The sequence below is a fragment of the Dermacentor andersoni genome, chromosome 1 (genome assembly GCF_023375885.2).
Source record: "Dermacentor andersoni chromosome 1, qqDerAnde1_hic_scaffold, whole genome shotgun sequence".
NCBI classification, from domain to species: domain Eukaryota; kingdom Metazoa; phylum Arthropoda; class Arachnida; order Ixodida; family Ixodidae; genus Dermacentor; species Dermacentor andersoni.
The window spans coordinates 143281483-143299598 of NC_092814.1; the positions used below are offsets into that span (position 1 = coordinate 143281483).

An 18116-nucleotide genomic window follows, 5' to 3' on the forward strand; every position below is an offset into this window, starting at 1 on the left:
TCGCGAAATGGATGCAGAGGTCATAAATATATGTCGTTCACTCAGTAACCGAAACGACGCCGAGCCGGGTCTATTCGAAATATGAATCAATAGCAGTCACGCGTGCCGCGCTTATACTCGGACTCACAGTAAAAAAAAAGGCTACAGTTTCACTGCAAAGGCGAAGCATTAGTGATAGCGAAGTATAAAACAATTACACGATGGAGATTGTTTACCGTATATATCCTTGCAAGGGCCGCACTCATGTAAGGACCGAACCCTCAACTTCACAGCCAACATAAAAAAAAAAAAAATCCAAGCGTCCTCGCCGGACCTGCAATAAAAGTTGCTTCACTCACTCACTCCGATCACGCTCAACAGCCAATATCCCATTTAAGGCCCACTAATTCCTCCAATACCCCACGATTTTCCTTGGAGTACAGCTGGTATTAATATATATATATATATATATATATATATATTGTTACGTGTGGAAAGACACAGACGAAAGATGCTATTTAAACGCTATTTACACTGGAGCCAGGCAGCCAGGCTGACACTCGCTCGTGCCAAGGGCACCGACCAACTTCTTCGTCGTTCTCGCGGCGGCTCATCTCTTGAGCATCGCTCAATGATATCGTAGCAATATATATATATATATATATATATATATATATATATATATATATATATATATATATATATATATATATATATATATATATATGGTCTCTTTAGACCATATTCACACTATCAATCCGGTGATAGAAAGAGGTGCGGAATATAACCAACTTTTATATATAGCTTTCATTCATTACGAGAATGCGTTTGATTCAGTCAAACCTCAGCAGTCGGGCAGGCATTACGGAATGAGGGTGTAGACGAGCCGTATGTAAAAATACTGAAAGACATCTATAGCGGCTCCACAGCCAACGTAGTCCTCCATAAAGAAAACAACAACATCCCAATAAAGAAGGGCGTCAGGCAGGGAGATACGATCTGTCCAATGCTATTCACAGCGTGTTTACAGGAGGTATTCAGAGACCTGGATTGGGAAGAATTGGGGATAAGAGTTAATGGAAAATACCTTAGTAACTTGCGACTCGCTGATGATATTGCTTTGCTTAGTAACACAGGGGACCAATTGCAATGCATGCGCACTCACCTGGACAGGCAACGCCAGAAGGGTGGGTCTAAAAATTAATCTGCAGAAAACTAAAGTAATGTTCAACAGTCTCGGAAGAGAACAGCAGTTTACGATAGGTAGCGAGGCAGTGGAATTGGTAAGGGAATACATCTACTTAAGGCAGATAGTGACTGCGGATCCGGATCATGAGACTGAAATAATCAGAAGAATAAGAATGGGCTGGGGTGCGTTTGGCAGGCATTCTCAGATCATGAACAGCAGGTTGCCATTATCCCTCAAGAGAAAAGTTTATAACAGCTATGTCTTACCCATACTCACCTACGGGGCAGAAACCTGAAGGCTTACGAAAAGGGTTCTACTTAAATCGAGGACGACACAACGAGCTATGGAAAGTAGAATGATGGGTGCAACTTTAAGTAAGGAGGGATAAGAAGAGAGTAGATTGGGTGAGGGAACGAACGCGAGTTAATGACATCATAGTTGAAATCAAGAAAAAGAAATGGGCATGGAGAGGGCATGTAATGAGGAGGAAAAATAGCGGATGGTCATTAAGGGTTACGGGACGGAAAAAACTTTAATGGAAAAAGGACCTGCGAGGTTGCCAGCCCGGGCTCAGGCCACCCGGGCATTGTGTGCGGTGAGGCATAGCCTTTCCACCGCTGCCCGGGCCCGCTGGATAGCCCATAATTGGTCGTTTAGTTCTGAGCTAGTCAGAGCGCTTAGCCATCGCTCCTCGAGAAGGTCCGGTTCTATGTTGTCCTCTACGTATACTGAACTGATCTGTGTGCACTTCCACAAGATGTGTGCCATGTCTGCGTGTTCGTGTTTGCAGAGCTTGCAGCTAGCGTCTGGATATTGTGTTGAATTTATTCTGTTTAAGTGTACTGGGTTTCGGAACGTTCTGGTTTGCAATCTTCTCCAATCTGTTTCTTGAGACCTGTCGAGTTGTTTGTGGGGTTGTGGGTATGCTTCTCTTTGTTTCGTGTAGTGTGTCAGTATGTCGTGGTACGTGACCAGTCTGTCCCTGTCGTCTTTTATCGCTTCTTCGTCGTCGTCGCCTCCTCCGTCTTCTCCATCGCCTCCGCCGCAGTCCTTCCCCCTTCCCCGGGGGTTGCGGGGTGTTGGGCCTTCACTGGCCGTGCCGCGGTGGGTTAGTTTTCGCGCGACTCGGTGGGCCTTCTCGTTGAGGTTGGGAGGGGCACTCATGGTAACTTCTCCCATATGTGCCGGGATCCATTTGAGGTATTTGGGTGTAATTGTGCCGTTCCTAAAGTCTTCTGCTCTGTGGTTCAGGATTTTGGCCGCCTCGGTGGAGACCCAGCCCTTTGTGAAATTCCTAATAGCCGTCTTGGAGTCGCTGATTATTGTTCTGTATTGTTGCCGACCGCTGATTATAGCCAATGCGATTGCCGTTTCTTCCGCTGCCTCCGACGATCTAGTCCTTACGGAGCCCGCAGTCACGGTCTTCCCTTTCGTGCATACGACCGCCATTGCGAAGAGGGAGTTACCTTTGTCAGCGCCGACACCACCATTGTCGTCCCTGTTTCGGGGGTACCGCGCGGCGTCTACGAAGAGCACCCCCTCCCGCGCGCCGTGGTTTTTGAGAATCGTTTTCGTGCGGCATTTCCTTCTCTCGACATTGTGCACGGGGTGCATGTTCTTCGGGATATTTTCCGTGTTAATTGCGGCTCGGACGTCTGGGTGAATCTGCATCTTGGGGCCGTTCATTCCGTGGTAGTTTATGCCGATCTTTTCCATGATTTCTCTGCCCGCCTTGGTTCCGGAGAGTCTTTCGAGTTGCGCTATTCTCTGTGCTTCTGCGATCTCCTCCAGCGTGTTATGCACGCCGAGTTGTAGTAACCTTTCGTTTCTTGTGTATTGGGGGAGACCCAGAGCTGTTCTGTACGCTTTTCTAATGAGCGCGTCGATCCTGTCTTTCTCGGCCTTGTTCCAGTGGACGAATGCCGCCACGTACGCGACGTGGCTGATCGCGAAGGCCTGAACGAGCCGTACGACGTTTCTTTCTTTAATGCCCCTCCTGTTGTTGGAGACTCTCTGTATTAGCCGAATGGCCGCCGTGACTTTCTTTTCCAGGCGTGTTATAGTTTCCGTGTTTGTTCCCCTGGCTTCGATCCAGAGACCCAGGACTCTAATCTTTTGGACCATGGGTATCTCCGTGCCTTTCCTCGTGGTTAATCTGATTCCCCTTTTGTGTAGTTCCGCTACGTCTCTGGGCGGTTTGCCGAACCTCCTGGGGCGGTAGAGCAGCAATTCCGATTTTTCCGGCGAGCATTCAAGTCCGGTGCCCTCTAGATGATTTTCGATTGCCTCCACCGCCCCTTGAAGCCTGTTCTCCATATCGCCCTCGCTTGCGTCTTTCGTGGTCCAAATCGTAATGTCGTCTGCATAAACGGTGTGATTAATGCCTTCTATTCGGTCCAGTTTTTCCGATAGTCCGATCATGACGAGGTTGAAGAGCATCGGTGACACGACGGACCCTTGCGGCGTGCCAGCGCTGCCCATGTCCACCTGGATACTCTCCTCCTCGTCCAGTCTGATTCTGGCTGTTCTTCCCGTAAGGAAATTTCGGATAAAATTATACGTTCGTTCGCCCAGGCCGAGTTGCACGATTCTGTCGAGTATGGCCGTGTGCTTGACCCTGTCGAAGGCCTTCTTTAGATCAAGTCCAAGTATTGCCCTCAAGCCCCGCCCCGTGGTATCTATGACTTGCTCCTTTAGTTGTATCATGGCGTCTTGTGTAGAGAGCCCTCTTCTGAAGCCAATCGTGTTGCTGTGGTACAGGTCGTTTGACTCCAGGTAGCCGTTAATTCTACTCAGGCAAGCGTGCTCCATCACTTTACCAACGCAGGAAGTGAGAGAGATCGGCCGCATGTTCTGTATTTCTAAGGGTTTACCCGGCTTCGGGATGAGGATCACGTCGGACCTCTTCCATTCGTCGGGTATCCTGCCGTTCCGCCAGCACTCGTTGATGTAGTCTGTCAAGCGGCTCGTTGCCTGGTCGTCCAGATTCCGGAGCATCTTGTTGGTCACTTTGTCGGGGCCCGGAGCCGACTTGGTCTTGATGGTCTGCAGGACCGCCTTGATTTCTTGCTGGGAGAAATCTCTGTCGAGGTCTTCGTTGGGAGAGCCCGAGTAGTTCCGGTGTTCAACGGCTGGAGGTCTCTCAAGGTAGAGCTTGACGATTTCATCACCCATTTCACGGATGTTTCCTTTGTACTTGTGTCTGAGCTTGGTCATTTCCGCTTTCGCCGCTGTCTTCGTTCCCGATGGGTCGAGCAGGTGCTTGAGGATCTTCCACGTCTTGCCCGTGTTGATGTTGCCGTCCATGGCGTCGCATACCTCGTCCCAATCCTGATTGCATAACTGGGCACAGTGTGCTTCGATGGTCTTGTTTAGTTCCGCGATTTTGCGCCTTAGATTTCTATTGTGTGTTTGCCCTTGCAGCCGTTTCTGGATGGATTTTTTGGCTTGTACGAGGTGCGCGAGCCTGCTGTCCATCCGCGGAGAGTGACCACCACCGCTGTCGTCGTCTTCATGTTCGCGTCGAGCCTCCCAGTCGTCCCACTCCATCTCGGTCGTGGCCTTTTCTACGTCTCGTAGCAGCTCTCCGTTCCATTCCTCTATGTTTCTTATGGGTCCCTGTTCTTTTTCGTCTCTGATTTTGCGGAATTTGTCCCAGTCTACTAGCCGGAACTTATGTTTTATTCCCTTCGTGACGCGGGCCTCTCCTAGGGCTATGCTGAGTATCCTGTGATCGCTCCCCAGGTCCTCGAAGGTGTTCTCCCAGGTGATTCTCCCGGCTCTCCTGCATAGCGTTAGGTCTGGTGTGGTGTCCCTATGGGGGCCCGCACCCACTCTGGTGTGTGAAGCCGGCTCGTTGAGAAGGGTTAGGCCGGCCTTTTCTATGAGGTCGGCCAGATTTTTTCCCTTCTTGGACGAGTGTCCATATCCCCATTGCGTGTGTGGAGCGTTGAAGTCTCCACCGATGACGAGCCTGTTGTCGCCGGCGATGGTCAACGTTTCGTTTATTAAATCTTCGAAATTGTGTGTTAGGCCCTTTTTGGACGGGCTGCTGTAGACGTTCAGGACGAAAGTGCTGCTCTCCTTCTTGCTGCGTGGCACGACTTCTATGAGGATGTGGCTAATGTCCGTAAAAATGTCCGCACAAAAGGGACGGGGAGGGACATAGTCGTGACCACATTAGTCAAAAAAGGACTGGTCGCGATCCCGAGAATTAAGGGTTACGGACTGCGTGGCACGACTTCTATGAGGATGTGGCTAATGTCCGTAAAAATGTCCGCACAAAAGGGACGGGGAGGGACATAGTCGTGACCACATTAGTCAAAAAAGGACTGGTCGCGATCCCGAGAATTAAGGGTTACGGACTGGATTCGAAGAGAAGGGAAGCGTAGCAGGAGGCGGCAGAAAGTTAGGTGGGCGGATGAGATTAAGAAGTCTGCAGGGACAACATGGCCACAATTAGCACATGACTGGGGTAGTTGGAGAAGTAATGGAGTATATATATATATATATATATATATATATATATATATATATATATATATATATATATATATGGGTAGGGTTCGGACAGCTGGTCGGGCCCCCCACACCCCCAGGTAAATGTAAACCTTCCGCCTATGGCTGCGGCTGTTTAGTTCCTTACAAAAATGAGTCTGTCTTTAGAAAGTCTATAGGGTTCTTGTAGACGACTTTGCCTGTCTATGGATTTGGTCTTTTGTTGATACCGAGTCTACAGACTCTCTGTTGACAAACGGTGATCAGGTTTCTATTTATTCTGGTCTACTGGCATACCATAGTCCGTCTATAGAAAAAACTCGATAAGGTGTTTGTTTCTTTTTGTCTACTTCCCCACTAAAGACTACCTATACACGAAAGTCGATACAGCCTCTTTTTATTTTTTTCATTCTTTGTCTCTAGATTATCTACAGAAGAAAGTCGATAAGATGTTTGTTTCTGTCTACTTCCGCTCTTGTTAGGATCGGCCTGCAGCTATTTCAGCCCGCTGCACGTGTTCCAATCCAACCGGACGGGGCGCACTTAAGAGAACTGCGGATAACCAGCAGCCACGTGGCGCGGGGCAGCTCAGGGGAGTTCTCGAGGGGAGGTAATTGGCGGAACCTCCCCATGAGCTTTTTGAGACACCAGACAATGTGCTACCCGGCCGCGTCACCAGGGACGGCTCAGAGTTCTACGAAGCCCCTCTGACGTCGGCTCCGCACCATTGCACCTGTGTGTGTGTGCGGCACGTGTATGTAAGCCCTCATCCTCCTCCAAGTCGACAGCCCTCAGCCTCCTCCAAAAAGGCGGGTCATCTTCAATGACGTCGAACTATGACGTCAAGCGGAGAGCTCATAAGCAGCGATTGTCGGCTGCTAGAGAGTGCTCGTTGTCATGCTCGAAATGTACTCGTGAGCTGTGTGCTCGTAAGCTGTTTGCGGTATGCTTTGTCTTGCGGGATCCATTTGGGAGTCACGCTAGACTGTCGTTGTATGTCTTGTCTAAGAAGTAAATAATGTAAACAAATCCTGTTCCCCAAGTTCCTCCTTACGACCTTCAACTCCTTCAAATGGTGGCAGCGGCGAGATCGTCCGACGACTTCTACATCTGGTTGACAGTAGTGGGATCGTACGACAACTCTGACACTATATAGACTAGCTATAGACGAAAGTCGATCAGGTTTCTGTGTCCTTTTTCTACTCCCGGTTTATAGATTTTCTATAGAAGAAAGTCGATAATAGGTTTGTTTCTTTTTGTCTGCTTCCACTCTCTAGATTACCTATGGACAAAAGTCGATACAGTCTCTATTTATTGTTTTTCATTCTTGATCTATAGACTGTCTATAAACGAGATTCGATAATGTGTTGGTTATTTTTGTCTACTCCTACTTTATAGATTGTCTGTAGACAAAAGTTGGGAAGGTTTCTATTTCTTTGTGCCTACTCCCATTTTATAGTAGGTCTATAGAAAGAAGTCGATATGATGCTTGTTTCTTTTCGTCTACTTCCGCCCTATAGATTACCTGTAAACAAAATTCGATAAAGTTTCCATTTACCCTGGTTGATTCTTTGTCTAGAGACTGTATATTGAAATACCACGGTCGAGAGGACGCTTTATTCCAAAAAGGAAAAATGGCGCCGATGCAAAAACGAACACGAGCCGATGATTGATGATGACTTTGTACAGATGAAGATGAAGTCCGCATAAATGCTTACACTAATTTCCCCCTTGGACGGAAGCGGCCAGCCTGGGCCGCACATTAGACAGTGGAACGGAGATGAAAGGGCTTCAGGCGAGAAACGTGCACGATCTCCGTTCCGCGGCAGCGTCGGTCAGTTGGGGCCTCAACAGGTGTAACGCGATAGTTCACCGGCGAGGTCTGCTCTACGACTTTGTAGGGGCCAATATATCGAGACTCAAGCTTCTCACATAAACCGGGTGTTCGTGCAGGTGTCCATAGGAGCACATCGTCACCAGGGCGGTAGGAAACGACGCGATGAGAGGCATCGTACCGATGTTTGCGATCGTCTTGGCTGGCTACAGTGTTCATACGGGTGCGACGACGACATTGCGCAAGACGAGACACAAACTGGTCGCAAATGAATGGTGAAGCGTTGACGGGGCCAGAGAAGAAAGAAACGTCGAGTGATGAGGTTGGGTGGCGGCCGTATACTAAGAAAAACGGAGAGTATCCGGTGGTCCGTTGAACAGACGTGTTGTACGCAAATGTTACAAATGGGAGAATCGCATCCCAGTTACGATGATCAGGTTGAATATACATGAATAGCATGTCACACAGCGTGCGATGAAATCGCTCTGTTAGGCCGTTGGTTTGAGGGTGGTAGCTAGACGTTGTCTTGTGCACGGTGTTGGACGCTTGCAGAACTTGATTAAGAGTGCTTGAAAGAAATGCCTTGCCTCGGTCGCTCAAAAGAACGTGAGGCGCGCCGTGACGTAAGTAGACAGCCTGCAAGAAGAAGGCCGCTACTTCTGAGGCAGCTCCTGAGCGTATTCAGGCTGTTTCAGCGTACCGAGTCAAATGGTCAACAGCAGTGACGATCCATCTGTTGCCGTCTGGAGTAGGTGGGAGAGGCCCGAAAAGATCAATGCCGACGACTGAGTATGCGCTCGTGTGTTTTGTGGTAACCCAAGTGGCCTGACGTAGGGTCATCGTGTGAGGCCTGCAGAACTGCAGCGCGAAGAGAGCGTGGTAGAACGGGAACCCATCGATGGCCTTCCGGGTGAAAAATGTACCGGTAGAGCACGTCGTCTTCAAACTTGAACAGTTTGAGCTGTTTCCGTAGCCTGGCATTGGGTGGAGATGAAACACCGCTAAGGCGATTGATGATACCATGGCAATAGGAATCGGCGCGCTGGTGAGTGGAAAGCACTGAAGGGCGGTTTGATGGAGTCAAAAAAGAAATCGGTGTAATAGACGAAGCGTCCTCCGTGCGGCCAATTTGACACGGTGATGTGATGTGCTCCGATGATGGTGGTAATGGGCATCGTGAAAGAGCATCGGCATCTTGGTGCTTCCGTCCGGACTTATATATAACATCGAAATCATATGCTTGTAATCGGAGTATCCAGCGGCCAAGGCGCCCAGACAAGTTTTTGATCGTCGACAACCAACATAGGGCATGGTGGTCGGTCACAACCGTGAAATGTCGACCGTGGAGATATGGACGAAATTTCTGAATTGACCAGACAACAGCCAAACACTCTTGTTCGGTTATCGAGTACTTCTTTTCCGCGGAAGTGAGAGTGCGGCTTGCATATGCAACAACCTTTTCGCAAAATTCGTGGTCGCGCTGCAGCAGTACGGCGCCAATACCGTGACCGCTGGCGTCAGTATGCAGTAATGTGGGCGCCTTGTCATCAAAATGACAAAGAACAGGTGGGGATGTTAGTGCGCGCTTGAGTTCTTGGAACGCGGCTTCACACTGATCGTTCCAATCGAAGGAACTGGAACTAGCAAGGAGCTTGTGGAGGGGCGAGGCAATGCTGGCAAAGTTCCGAATAAAACGTAGAAAGTATGAGGCGAGTCCAATGAAGCTGCGCAGTTCTTTTGCACGAAGTGGGCGTGGAAAGTTGAGCACCGCGGCAATTTTATCAGGATCGGGCTGGATGCCGTCTTTGCTAACGAGATGACCCAGGACTTTAATCGTTGTGCTAGCGAAACGGCACTTCTTTGTGTTTAGTTGAAGTCCGGCATTAGAAAGGCATGTGAGCACTTCATCTAAGCGTTGCAGATGGTCAGTGAAAGTCGAGGAAAACACGACGATGTCGTCGAGGTAACATAGACAAGTTTTCCACTTGAGGCCGCGAAGAACAGTGTCGATCATTCTTTCAAATGTGGCGGGAGCATTGCGTAGACCGAAAGGCATTACATTAAACTCGTAAAGACCATCCGGAGTAGAAAAGGCGGTCTTTTCTTTGTCCGCTTCGTGCATTGGAATTTGCCAATATCCGGAGCGAAGATCAAGGCTGGAAAAGTATTGCGCGCCTTGCAACGAATCAAGGGCGTCATCGATACGGGGCATCGGATATACATCCTTACGGGTGATCTTGTTTAGCGCACGGTAGTCAACACAAAATCGTACCGATCCATCCTTCTTCTGCACTAAAACGACGGGTGATGACCAAGCACTGGCGGAGGGACGTATGACGTTTCGTTTCAGCATATCGGCGACGTTTTCCTCGATGATTTTGCTTTCGGCCAAAGAGACTCGGTAGGGACGACGGCGTACAATAGTCTGGCCAACGGTGTCGATACGATGGAAGGCAACGGATGTCTGTCCGAGTGACGAAGTATCCATGTCAAAGGAGGCCTGGTGCTTCGTAAGCAATTTTAGCAACGCTTCATGTTGAGCAGCAGTAAGGTCAGGACTTATCACGGAAGCAAGGGCAGATGAAGCAGATTTGTCCTGTTGAGGAAGAGCTTGCGAGGCGGCAAGAGGAAGCAGGGAGACTGGTTGAGTATCCACATAACAGGTCACTGCGGAGCCTTGAGGTAGGAGGATTGTCTGAGTGGTCGCGTTTAAAGCGATGATTAACGCAGAGCTTTCTTTGAACCGCACCAGGCAGGAAGCGAAGACAATCCCACGGCCAAAACAGCGACCGTAAGGAGTGATGAACACGTCGCCATTGGTGATGTCTGTAGAAAAGAGACTTATGACTTGCTCGTGGCCGGGAGGCAGTACAGAATCGGCAGCAATGAGAAAACGCAGTCATGGCTCATCGGCACTCCCGCTGCAATGAACTGTCTCGGTCATATGGACTACACGTTGACGCCAAGAGATTAAAGCGGACGCTGACGAGAGAAAGTCCCAACCTAAAATTAATTCATGAGCGCACGGGAATAAAATCGCGAACTTAATGTGATGACGGATACCATCGATGAAGACGCGTGCTGTACATTGGGCTGATGGTCGAATGATTGCTCCATTAGCCCCAATCAGGGATGATCCAATATAAGGCGTCTTCACTTTCCGCAGACGAGAGCACAGGTCCGCACGCATAACAGATATAGTAGCTCCCGTGTCAATCAGAGCTAACAAAGGCACACCCTCCACAGACACCAATAACATGTTCGAAGGACGTTCAGGAGGACTTGGAGCACTTCGCGGCGATGCAGTTTTCCCTCCAAAAACTGCACTGGTTAGTTTTCCGGTCGCTGGACATGGAGTTGGGAGACAGGTTGAAGTGGCGAAACAGAACGTCGGAGCGGCGATGGGGAGCGGCGTCTTGAGGCACGTGTGTTGAGTGCGGTGTTGGAGAAGTCGGCCGGAGATGGAGATCGGTGAACGGGGGGATTATCGTCATAAGTGCGGTAAACGCGAGAAGGTGGCACATCGCGTTCAAAGGCCGCGTAACCACGACGTTCGTCTTGTTCGCGGCGTCGGCAAAACCGGGAGATATGTCCTCGAAAGCTGCAGTAGTAGCAGATAGGTCGCGACGAACGCCAGGCAGAGTAGTAAGGCGGGTTCGGAGCTCGGGTGACTAAAGGTGCCAGGTGATCGTGAACATGCGCAGGTGGTGCGATTGGAGACGGCGCGGCTGGCATTGCAGCAATCTGGGCGTAAGAAGCCGGTTGTGGGCAAGGAGAAGCGTTGGTATGCTGGGCGTTCTGCAGGGAGGCCAATTCTTCCTTAATAATACCGCGCAGGTCAGTAGAAGCAGGTTATACGTGAGCGCTGCTGCAAGGGGGTGAGCCATGCGCTTGCAATTCCTCACGAATTATTGCTCGAATGATAGACCGGAGCTCAATACTGTTTGCCAGGGGGTTGTCGGAAAAGTCCGGTTGCAAGCGGATTGATTGCAGGGCGTCGAGGCGCTGACAGACGGAGACGACGTCCGACACCGTCGAAGGGTTTTGAGCGGCGAGTGCGTTGAAGGCAGTAGATCCGATACCCTTAAGAAGGTGTCGCACGCGATCAGGTTCTGGCATGGCACTGTCGACACGGCGGCAAAGCGCGAGGATTTCCTCAATGTACGAGGTATACGACTCGCCATAGTGCTGGACGCGCTCAGACAGCCTCTTTTTCGCAACTTCCGAACGAACCGTGGGTGTGCCGAAAATCCGCCGTAGCTGCTCCCTGAAAGACGACCAATCACGGAAGTCTCTCTCATGATTCAGGAACCATGTCTTGGCTACTTGAGAGACGTAAAATGGCACGTTGTTTAACCTCGATGTCTCGTTCCAGTTGTATTCGCTGACACGATCGTAGTTGTCGAGCCAGTCTTCAACGTCCTCACCAGGCAAGCCAGAGAAGATTTCAGGATCGCGATACCGGTTGTAGGCAGGGCTAGGAGTGGGGATGGTTGGCACATGAACCGAGATGGTGGACCCTGCAGTCTGGTCTTGCGACATGGCGGCCTCTTGGCGTAAGCGGCGTCCCGAACTTAGCTCCAGGAGAGATATTGAAGTAGATTGAGGTCGAAGGGATCTTAAAGCGCCTCCACCACTTGAAATACCACGGTCGAGACGACGCTGTATTCCAAAAAGGAAAAATGGCGCCGATGCAAAAACGAACACGAGCCGATGATTGATGATGACTTTGTACAGATGAAGATGAAGTCCGCATAAATGCTTACACTATAAACAAAGTATGATATGGTGTTCATTTCTTTTTGTCTATTCCCAGTCTATAAATTTCTATATTTCATCACGCGCACGTGCACACTCATTCCCGTGCACACACACACACACACACACACACACACACACACACACACACACACGCACGCACACGCACGCGCACGCGCACGCACGCACGCACACACACACACACACATATATATATATATATATATATATATATATATATATATATATATATATATATATATATATGCTTTAGCATTAGTTCGTGCACCAGCCGAAACGTCAGGAGGATTTCGTGGAAAAGACGAATATTGTGCATTTTCTCTGAAATTGTAACTCCGAAGCCAGCTTCATTATACAGGGCGTCCCAATTACCTATCATGCGCCAAGATGTACAAATATGCAAATGCCACCTAGCTGGTCAGAACCAATGTAATGTTGTTTGCCGTCGCTTGGAGATACCAAGTTTATTTTTTGCATTCGGGCTAATTACATAGCTTTGATTAATTAATCAACATTTCGATATTATAATTAGATGAAAAGTGTCCATGAGAAAATTGTAGAGCAACATGAGAAAATCCCGATACAGCTTTGTGTTGTTCAATACATGCTACATAAAATTGCTTTTCCGAACGTGAAAAAGCCCGCGAATACACGCAAAATTGCCGCGCGACTGGCCGCTCGAGGCACATTGCGTGTATTGTTGTGTATCAGTTTGTAGTGCAGGACGCACTACAAACTCATCAAAGTTTCTCATTCACTTCAAATATGTGCCAAATCCTCTGAGCCCACCCAGTCCTTCGTATGCGGTATGCCTGTGCGGCCGCGCATATGAGTGCGTCATTACTGTCTTGATTGCTTTGACGTATCATCGGAACAGAAAATTTGCACTTACATGCGTGCAGGTATCACATTTGGCGTAGGTACGCTGGAAGATATGGTAGAAATGCACTGTATTACTCATCGTTGTTGGCGATAATGCAAGCGCCCGACGGGCTTTGTAACGGCTTCTAGAAACAGTGCATTCATTCATGTGTGCATTCCAGTTCCACACGTTAGCCCACAGCGTTTGCAATACAACGCACCAACGCATTATAATGCGTTGGCGCGTTGTATTGCAAACCTTTATCCATGAAAAAAAAACTGAAGATGGAAAAGAAAAGCAACCCGTTTCGCGTGCATGGCGCGCAGAGAGAGAGACAATAAATATAAAGGGAAAAGGCGAACGTACTTCTGGGAGCGCGCACGCCCTTGTCGCCCTGAGCATCTGCGCATGCACAATGGCAGCAACGGCGGCGCGCCATCTGTACGCGTCCATTTGAATTCTCAACCACGGCGCCATGCACGTAAACGCTTGTTGCAGCTGTGTGCGGTGTCTGCCTGTGCCTTGGCGTCTGTGTATTCGTGTCTTCTTTGTGGCATCACACGTCAGCTACTCTGAACGGTAAGTTTCAGGAAAGATGTTTTCCGTCTATAGCTCATGATTAGACGAGCGCATTTCGTAGCGCGAACCGGCTGCATGTAGTGTAGGCGACTCGGGCATAGTGTCGATTTGTCGTTTACATGATTTGATAACGCGCTCGTGCTCTCGCTTCTACTGTAGGGAATGTTTTACGGCAAGCGATCGCTCACGCTTGTTGACTTTAGCATCATAGTTCATCTGCGTAAAAAAGAAAATACACCTGGTTATACCAGCAAGGTTCTGACTGGTGTTGAAGTCGCGGGGCGCTTTTCTCGTCGCGACGATATTTTGAATTTTTTACGAGCACTGCTCCTGGAGGGAACATGTGAGGCCTCAGCAAAACACCTGAGATCATAATAACGCTGTGTCAAAAGGTACACATCGCACGTACCTGTTTTGCTTCCGTTTCGCTAACTCCGCGGCCCACGCCTACCGACTTTTGGACATGTTTTTGCAGAAGGACGTTTATTTAACTCAAAGCGGATCATTAAAAATGCTTTCGAGAGATACTGAGCAGCCACTAAGCGGATTGTGTGTGTTCAGCAGCCACTGTGGGTAGATCTCGTTTCGCGGCGCTCGATCGATCGGGCCGCCATGAACGTTGCGCCGCATGTGTAGTGAAATTCTCGCGACGCGCTTTACGTATATACCTCGAAATTGTGTTAGCCTGAGGAATTTTCGAACAGAAACGTACAGTTGAATAAATGATAGCGTACTCGGATGAAAGGCCGTGTTTGCGGGGCTTACGTCAGCAGTCCGTCCGCTGTCGTTTCCGTAGGGTAAAAGTAGCAGTATTTATGAGGCTCCTGGCAACCAATCTAAATATATGCAACCGCAAAAGCTTTTGGAGCATGAAACCTGTGATGAGCTCAGTCACTCGCAGCTTCGCAACTTAGCCGAAAAATGTAGAGAACAACAAATTACCCGCTCGAGGAAGCATCTTTACACGTTTCAAACTGAAGGCATTGGGTTTGACGATAGTTAAAAGATATTTTTTCCGGGTCTCTTTTATGAACAGTTTAGCAGCAGGGGTTACTTTCCTGGCTATTTGAAAAGCGTTAAGCGCCTTTCGATGCTTCGGCGTTATGCAGTTTATGTGCTGTTATTCGCATTCGCATTTCGGCAATCGTGCATGCATGAAGTCCTTGTCCTGTGTAATAAGTGTTCCGGTTTTCATTACTGTTACATTTAGTGCCGTCGTCTTGCACAGACTGTATACTACATACGCTCTACAAAAAGAAAAAGAAAAGCCAGAATATCCATTCGGTGGTCTTTTGTTAATAGATAACGCACAGATTATCCAAATAATTTAGTGGACATTGCACTTGTTCTACCCTTATGAACCCACCTAAGAGATTGTAACATTTTTGACACACCCCATTCATGTGCATTCTATTGAAAGTGGGGCAAATAGTGTATTCATCTGTGAGTAGGAGAAGAAAGGCATTGCAGACTGTTCTAAGTGGAAATAAAATGCACTTCTTAACGTGATTGTTCAAAACTGGGGTCACTATTCTGAGCATGCTCGTTCGGCACGGGCATACTGTATTACCACCCGAAAAATGGGCACAGTCCAGCCGGGTATCTTTGTTTCAGCGATTATTATTATAGGAATAGTTTGAGATTCTCGCGTTTGTTTTTTATTTTGATAAGTACACTCTGTGTCACATGAACCTGTCTTGAAACGAAACATACCGTTGCTGGCACCAGCGACCATTACGGTTGTCCAACTGCTCATCATACTGTAACATGATGAAACGTTATAATGGTACTGATTCGTATTAGCATGTAGTCTTTAGCCAGAGGTAAACCAAGTTAACTAGAGACATAAGTTATGAGAGCAAATTATTTATAAAGGTAATAATGAACCGTAAAAATAACTAATTGAATAGTTTTCCCTCTCATTGGTGCATTTGCTTTACGTGTGTGTCGTTCTGTGTCCTTGTCTTACGTGCTGTGCTCGTGTTGCCATGAATTACGAACTTGCCCAAGTCCTTGTCAGCTTTATTAAACAGGGGATTCAATTCAGTTGAATGTAATAGTGCATGCCAAGTGACTGACGTGTTATTCATTTTATTTAAATGTTATGGACTGGCAGTAACTTGGCAAGCATTAAACCACATCTTTTTTATTACACTTAAGCTGCAGGTGTCATAGACTGCCAGGGAGTTTTCATGAAAACAGCCAGAGAGACTTGGAAAAAGATCAGGGAATTTTAAGATGTCCACATAGGTATGCAGTCTCGTTATATGCCATACAACATTTCCGGAGAATCTCTCTATTAAACATATTTTTAAAATGTTTTACTTCACAAAAAATTGAAACAAATCATGCCATTTCTTGAAGAAAGAATGAAAGTGAAGCATACTGAGGTGGCATTTCCTACTAATTTTTTTTGTCCGTTAACCTCGTCCTGAACCTCGAAGGCCTAGAAAAAGTACTCAAGTTTGAGAGCACCTTCAATAATTTACTGTGATAGCATTTATTCGAACTATAGTTTGTTTTGTTTCCCAGGAGGTGCATATCTTTCGTGCCATGAAACAGAAAGTGCTCGCGTGGTATTTCGGGTGCTCATGTGGTAAACCTAACTTGTAAACGTGTTCGCATGCCCAAGAGGCCTCATTACCTGTAAGAAACTAAGTGACCATATCAATGAAATCAATTCATCTTCCTTCTGTTGAAGTTATGGCCAATTATGTATTCATTTAAGAGTACGAGAAAGACATTTAAATGTGTATTAAGGAAAATAAATTGCAATCTTTGACATGATACTGTCAATATTCAAGTCGCTCCTCCCTTTATGTCATTCTGCACGGGGATATTTAATTACCAGTAAATGCCCTCAAATGCAAGTTGAACGTATTACCAAAGGCTGCTCCGCGCACAGAGATCAATTGAACAGGCTGTCGGTGACTGCGAGAGACGTTCAGTGACTAAAGGGACGTACAGTTTTAAGAAAAAAATTATACGAAAGAAGAAGCACGATGTTGGGGGCGAGGAGGATAGTGCGATAAAGGACGGAGATGATTACTATGCTACCTCCGGTCGCACATCCCATTCGCACGTGGCGGTCGGATTTTCCTTGAAGAATTTTTTCCTGAACACAGCACGCCCCTTTTGTCACTTAATGTCCATCGCAGTCACCGACAGCCTGTTCAATTGATCTCTGTGCGCGGAGCAACCTTTGCTAATTCGTTCAACTTACATTTGAGGGCACTAAAAGCGCGGCACGTTAGCCGGCAGTCACGTGGTATCTTTTAAAAGATTTCACGCACTTCAAAGAAAGGCTGAAAAAACATTAAACAGGGCAGTTAGCATAGATTAAATATTCCGATGTTTCTGCACAATCGCTACAACTTGTGCATTTTTTATTCAGATACCCTAAAGGCCCCTGCGGGCATTATTTGGGGGGGGGGGGGGTAACAACGAGATATTTCAAACAAAATTGGGGGGAAAAGGCAATATAGAACACCGTAGTAAAGGTCACCGAACATAAAAAAAAACAAAAAAAGAAGAAAAGAAAGAAAGAAATGCATACATGTTGAAAAAAAAAAACACTCGGTACAAAGCATGTAAATGCACTTACAATGGGTCGAAAGCACAAAGTTCTGTTTTTACTTGACATGCGTATTTAACTTGCGCTTCAAATGACTTACAAACGAGTCATGATCATGTATAGAAGCAATTTCTTTTGACAGCTTGTTCTGGTGATAAATAGCAAGAAAGAGCAGTAATTGTAGAAGGAGATTTGTACCCGCAAACATGGAACACATTTTGAAGGGTTGGTCGAGGCGATGAAACATTTGTTGCGGGGGTTTGATGTGGGATGCAGTAAAGGATGACGGGGTATGGTACAACCTGTGAAAGTGGGAAAGCAGTTAAGAGTCGTCGTTTTTCTAGAGAGGGCAATTGGAGGGACTCTTTGATAGCCGTGATGCTGGATTTTCTAGCGTAAGTCTTAGTGATGAAACGTGCTGCTTTATTTTGTAAAGATTCAAGCTTGTTTATTAGGTATGTCTGATTTGGATTCCATATTATGGAAGCGTATTCTTTCTTTGAACGAACTAGAGCTGTGTAAGCTAATAGTTTATGAGGATAGCTATAGGGGCTTGTTGGTACGGCATATCTTATTTTGTTGTAGCGCAAGCTACACAGCGCTGTGTGTGTCAGATGTGCCTTTCTGTTGTATTTGTTCATCTTCCGCTACAACAAAATAAGCGAATAGTTTAGTTGACCGATTTGCTAAATGCAAATTTCGCCTAATAAATTCAAGTGTTTTATTTGCTTTCGAAGTTATTTCATCAATGTGATCATTCCATGTAAGGTTAAAATATTGAAGATTTTTCGCTAGATTTACTATATACGAAGATAATTAAGCA

The 18116-nt window shown here is 47.3% G+C and overlaps 1 long non-coding RNA gene across 2 annotated transcripts in view; it reads left to right on the top strand.

Moving 5' to 3' along the window:
• Window positions 1-13588: 13588 nt before the first annotated feature.
• LOC140216898 (uncharacterized) overlaps window positions 13589-18116 on the top strand; it is a 229481-nt gene continuing 224953 nt past the window's right edge. Inside the window, exons 1-2 of one of the 2 annotated variants that reach the window (XR_011893577.1) lie at window positions 13589-13719; window positions 15880-15969. This is a non-coding gene — a long non-coding RNA (uncharacterized lncRNA). The remainder of the gene's footprint in view (window positions 13720-15879; window positions 15970-18116) is intronic. The other variant, XR_011893578.1, reaches the window with a different exon arrangement.